Raw genomic sequence first — 6,639 nt, forward strand, 5'->3', positions numbered from 1 at the left:
ATCCTGTTGGCAGGCACAACGGTGTCTGTGTTGCCAACGGTCAGATCCAGTATTGAACGCCCGGGACAACAACAGTGCAAGTCACAGGTCCTGTGTTCACTGGCAGTGGTAGCAGTGCCCTGACAGATGAGCTCTCTGGTTCTATTTTCGGCTGTGGTATTATTTTGCATAGCTTCTCTTTATTCTTGCCTATTTCCTCAGTTAATCTGTGAGCTATCCATCAAATAATGTTTCAAGAAATTAACTGCTGGAGAAATGTTTACCAGGAATGGTTGTAAGCAATAGATCCTCAGGGAAAGGTTGGGTGTATGTGTGGCTGGAAAGCTGAGACTAGTTATTTGCCCTAGTTTGGGATAAAGGCAAGGAAAATCAGCGAACATTTAGGAACTGGATTTTCACAGCCCATGGTAAATATTAGCAAAACAGCTAATTAAATCATTCCATGAATCATGTGTACTGATATACCAACCAACGGCAAGTCGTTGGGCTTCCAAGTGCCACTGCCATAGGTGGTTATGAAGGGCAGGTGGAATTCAAGGACTGAGGAGGTATTGTTAGTGCTTTTAATATTGCTGAACATCTTAAAGAAAAAACAACAAGCTAAGACTTCTAAATTATATTTCAAGTTATCAGTTGAAACCCAAGAGCTCTCTGTGACTATGTGATAAAAATCTGTAAGGGATTTTTTATAAGACATAAGTTCTTATAGCTGAAGAACTCAAAGAACTGTTAAACCTAATACAACATTTGATCCTCAACGTTGCCAAGTTTTATCAATTCAATTCATAGCCTGTCTAGTCTGTTATAAAGAAATTAGCATATTGATCAGGAAGGGTGGTATCTGAATATTTGGGATGAGCTATAGTGGAGAATTTGGCTGACTCAGACCACTCTGAATTTCCAACCAGCTGAGCCTCCTTTGTTGGCTGAAGCAGCCTTTCCTCTGAATTCTTGATTGTTTGAAGACCCTTTCTCAATTACTTCTTTCATATACTGCAGCTATATCTGTGGCTCACTCTTTAAAAAGAAAAGAGAACTCCCTTGTGCATAATTCCTTCCATTCTATGTACCTCTTATATTTCTTTCTCTGCCGTCATATATCAGAATATCCCAACATATCTTAAATTGTATATTGGGACCACCCTCAGACCCATAAAAAGAGAAGTTGTTGGGCAAAACTAGCACTTTCTTGACAGAGATGGAGAAAGGCTAGAAACATCCAAGAGTTAATAAGCTAAAAGTAGATAAAACAGATTAAAGAGTAGAGCCTAAATCAAATGCAAAGAAAACTAAATGAAATCAACTATGTATAAACATTAAAAACAAAAACAAAAACACAAAGAAAATATAATTCAAGTTACTTTTGAACATAGCACACTGACTCTATAACCTATTAACAGGATAAATTCTAAGGACTAAGGCCAACTGCAAAGAAATCTTGAATATTATCTCATGGATTTGTTGTTGGTGTTCTAATTGTGTAACTTTTTGTGTGTTATTGTAGGATAGAGAAAATGAGTAAAAATATTGGTGTGAATGAGAATTAAAGTTCTCATTGTGGGAAAAAAGAGCAAAAATGACATGGAATGGAGAAAGGTGAGAAAGAACCTTATGAAATTGAGAATGATCAGAAAACACTGAAGACTGAAAAAGCACCCTTGTTTTGTCCACTATAAAGGCCTAGTAACAGTAAACACTACAGAACACCCAGCTCTTGCTTTTTAAATACCATTCCCAACTAAAAGGTTCCCTGAAGAAATGGCTGATTCCAGGCAGCGAGAGTGCTCAGGCTGATGAGGTCATGTCCAAAGGCCACAGGAATTGGACTGAAGGATCTCCAGTTGGCCAAATTTGGGACAATTTTGCATAAGAATAATTAATAATGATCATAATACATGGACAAATAAAACCGTTGTGTAACCAACCCCCAGAAATTTTTCCTTGCAAAACTGAAATTCTATACCTATTAAATGACTTCCCATTCTTCCTACCACCAGCCCCTGACAATCACTATTCACTTTCTGTATCTATGAATTTGACTAGGTACTTCATATAAGTGGAATCATACATTATTTATCTTTTTGTGTCTGCCTTATTTCACTTAGCATAATTTCCTTAAGGTTTATGTTGTAGCACATGTCAGATTTTCCTTCCTTTTTAAGGCTGAATAATATTCCATTGAGCGTATATACCATATTGTGTTTATTCATTAACCTGTTGATGGACACTTGGGTTGCTTCCACCTTTTGGCTATTGTGAATAATGCTGCTATAAATATGAGTGCTGCTCTTGTTTTAATATAACTTATTTAATTGTAAATTCGTATACTTTAATTTTAATAATGGTTATATTGAAAAACTGGCTTACAAAATTCCTGAAAATTTAACAATTGGCTACTATGCCAGCTCCAGTACATCAGAGGATCTGAGGCACTTCAGCGGATCTCAGTCACTTCAGCATGGGAATGGACATTGTTTGCTGCAAAATGGAGGCAGAGAAGCAAAATTAGAACTCCAATATTCCCCCTCTCCTGCTGGGCTGCCATTCCAAGGCAAAGCCACCACATTCTACACAAAGCACTTCTCCCACCAAGGATTTTTCAGTTTTCCTTCTCTAATCTTGAGAGAAGGAGCCAGCATTCCTGACAGGTAAGCATCTTGTCCTGCTATGCCATCTCTACTTTCCACAATGAAGTTGTCAATAGTGAGGTGCACAGCAGGATGCCTGTCCCCTTTTATAGGAGTCGGACTTGCCAATGCTGTGCTCTGGACTCCCAGTCCTTATCTTGAAGGAGAGGGTGTGTCTGTGCCTTGAGAGCACAGCTTTCTTGTTATCTCAGAGGCCATTCCAGGAGACAGGCTTCCTTCCTCACTGTCTGCAGTGATTTCCCTGCCAGGCTATTGCCAATTTCCGGTGGAGGGCATCATCTCTGGAGGCTTTGTAGACTGGGTTAGTTTCCCTGCATGCCTAAACAGCTTAGAGAATTTCTGCTTCTTCCATTGCCCTTAGGAAATAATAAAGATACTACTCAGATAGAGCAAAGCAGGCCTTCTTTCATTCATGGTTTGCAGTTGAGTTTTAATTTTCCGGAGGTGAATTTTTTTTTTTTTTCAAGTGCAGAATACAATTAGAAGCTCCAGTAGGCAACTTACATAGTACAATTATTGTTGTGAGTGCTATTCATAAACTTTAGTCATGCACTTTGGGGACTCATTAAATTTCATTTAGGTGACACATTTAAAAATTCATAGATTCATCTCTTTTTCTTCAGGGAAGAAGCTGAGAAATGTAGCATTTTATGCGGCATAAGTGAGAGACGAAATAGAGGGGGAAATGTCAGGAAGGCGGGTGTGCAGGACCAGCTGGCAGGCTTGTGTGATCCAGGATGTGGGGTAGTTGTGCAGTGCAGCCCAGGTCCCTGAGGCTCAGGGAGGCTGCCCACCTAGCCAGATGGCCATGTTTTTCACCTTCTTCCTCCTTTTCTCTAGGTGCTATGTGGCAATTTGGGGACAAGAGAACTTCTCTCCTCGCTAAGTATTGCTTGACTTTGTACCTTTGCCAGTCGTTTCAGTAAGATTTATAAATGTGTGCGCTTTTTTTGTTGACTATACAAACTGTGCCACCTAATGACACGTGACCATTTATTCAATGAATAAGTTTATGCTGAGATTCCTACCACTTAGTCTATCACTGTTATTTCTCTTTAGGGGAGAGATATTACTTCCCATTTAATAAACATCGATCCGGTCTTGGGTAGGAAGTCCTACATTCAAGAATATCATTTAGATATTAGGAAAAAAAACCTCAAAGAGGAATTTTAGCAAGGAGTAAAAGATTTTTTTGGTTTGATTTTTGATTTTGCTTTGCATTGTTTGCAAGGGAGTCTAGCTTTCAGAAGTACTGACTCACTAAATTAAGAGAATAAACTATTGGTAGCTCGATATATGGCAGTCAACAATTCTAATTAGATTGCATTTAGGTCAGTTGTGATTTAAAAAATATGTTCCTGTGTTTTGGTAAAGAAAAACCAGAATGTTTCTATTATTCATGGCTTATCTTGGAATGCAGAGGCTTTTAGGGATCTTTATTTTTTCTCAGATCAAGAGAAAGAGTCCTTCCTCAACCACACTTTTGTCGGGCTCATAGGAGCACTCAATGAGGTCCTGATTTCTGGACTCCCGTGTCCTTCTTGCATTGCCCAGTTTTAGAAGAATCCTAAGCTGGTTTAGCCAGAATCTCCCTCCATCCCTATCTGTTCACCTTTGATATCTGAGTGGGTCCCTCATTCTCCACTGTCGGAAACCAGCTGACCAAGTCAAACCGGGTACCTGAATGGAGGAGCGGGGACTGAGAAAAAAGAGAAGACAGACAGGGTGCAGGAGGGAGAACAGATCTCACAACTGTCTCTCCGAGTTTATTTCTTATGCTTCTTTTTATACATAATCTGTTCCTTTGTGTATCCCAAGATACACATAATTAAAGTAACATCCTCTAGATCGAGGTACAATCGTACAATCGACACTTCCTTTGACACTCCCTTCGACACTCCCTTTGACTATACTTAATCTTCTTCTTCCTGGAATTCCACAGAACCAGCCTTTTCTTTTTTATGCAAGCAGGCCTCCCGAGATAATCCATGCACTCTTTTGAATTTGGGGAGCTTTAGCTCCCTACACTCCACTACCCTCGCCTTCAGTAAGAACCCTGGTAGGTCAGTTTAGTCAGAATTCCATCTTAACCCTGATGGTTTCTCATAGTAATTTTCTAATCACTGATCCCCTCTTCTACTTGACCCCCCATACACCCAACTTGGCTATAAATTCCCACTTTTCCTTGTTCATTTGGAATTGAGCTTGGTCTCTCTCCTCAAGTACAAAACCCCACTGCTGTAGCCCCCTTGAATAAACTTTTCCTTACTGTCCTAACAAGTGATTGAATAATTTTTTCCTTTAACATATGCAAACTCATTTAGCCGAATGGTGGACAGAGTTAGGCTAAGGGCAGGATATCAGTTTTTCTTTCTCAAATGGCTAAAATTTATTAGCTTAGAGTTTGGAGAAAAGTGTTGGTACTATTTTATGAAGATACATGTGTGTGTGCATGCACACACACACACACACATAGGTTCTTGATTACGAGAATCTCGTAATCAAAAGTTCTTGATGATGAGAACTTTCTTTATCATCTGTGGTAGAACTTGGATTATTACATAATTTTGGGGCTCAGAAGAGAAAGAGTAGCAGCTGGGAAAGGCAGAAAAAGATTTACGAAGCTAAGCCCTGTGAGGGGCTCCTGACCTCATCCACACCTCTATCACCTTTACACTTTCCCTTTAAATGCCCCGTTCTTCTTCAGGGTTTCACTTCATTTTTTTTTTTTTTAACTGCATGAAATTCCAACATATGAAAATTCATTTGGATTAATGGGCATCATCATTAAAAACATGAACAACCTAGAGTGTTAAATAACTACTTGGTCATTTACAGTTAGGGTGAGTGAGTCCTTTTTCTTATTCTTCCTGAGCCACATGGAGCTCTGGGATAATATATTCAACATCAATGAAATTTATAAAATTTATGAATTAATGCACATTATAAAAATCTCAGACAATTTGGGTATATATAGAGTAAAAGCACCATCTACTTTTATATCTCCTCAATTCCTTCTCCCCCAATAGTCTAAGACTATATATATTCACAAATATGTTTTTCACTTAACAATATGTCTTGGAGATCTTTCCATATCAGTATACATTGATTAGTTAAAATTTAAACAAATTGTTGCATGGTATCGCATTGGGTGGACATAAAAATTATACCCTAAGAAACACGGGTATAATTCCCCACATCTCTCCTCTTGAAACAACAATAAGCTGAACATTTAAAACTCAACAAAAAACACCAAAACTGCACACCAGCACATCTGAGCATGGTATCTGTGCATAAGAGCTACCACAGGTCAGAAACCTGGGTATTGAGCAGTGGACTGGGAGAAAAAGGGAAGCTGCTTCTCGCAGCTGGAGCTCCCTATAGGAGGAGGGGGAGGGGAGAAAGTGCGGCGACATCCCTGATCAGCCTTGCCTGGGAGAGCTGTGAGCTTCACGTGGCTGGCAGCAGTGCCCAGGCATCAGGGAAGAACGAAGAAAAGTGGGGATGGCAGAGAAGTGGGGACAGCACAGAAACAACAGTTGATTTTTACCAGCTGAGGTTTCAAAACCAAACTGAGCTGCAGTTCCCATCCCCCTACCCAGAGGGCCCCTCTCCCCATATCCTCAGAGACTGAACACTGTGGAGCCCCAGGAGAATCTGAGCAAATACTACCAAAGCTGTTGCTAACACTGACAGAGACTGAGACTGAGGATAGCGAGCATGATTGAATAAGAAAAAAAAGGCATTGTTAAGACTTTATATGAAGCAAAGATCCAAGTGGCTTAGATGCTACTTACTGGAAACCAAAAGAAAAACGCCTTCTTTGCAACAGACTAAAGAGAGACCTTTATATAATAAATCTTCTTTCTGGAAAAAAAAAATCAGAATACACATCCATTAATGCTCAGGCAGAGAAATAGTCCATTAAACCCCATGAACATCCAAGATGACAAGGCATCTCAGAAAGAAAGAGAAAAATCTCCAGAAAATA

This window comes from Pteropus alecto, unplaced genomic scaffold (assembly GCF_000325575.1).
Source record: "Pteropus alecto unplaced genomic scaffold, ASM32557v1 scaffold78, whole genome shotgun sequence".
NCBI lineage: Eukaryota > Metazoa > Chordata > Mammalia > Chiroptera > Pteropodidae > Pteropus > Pteropus alecto.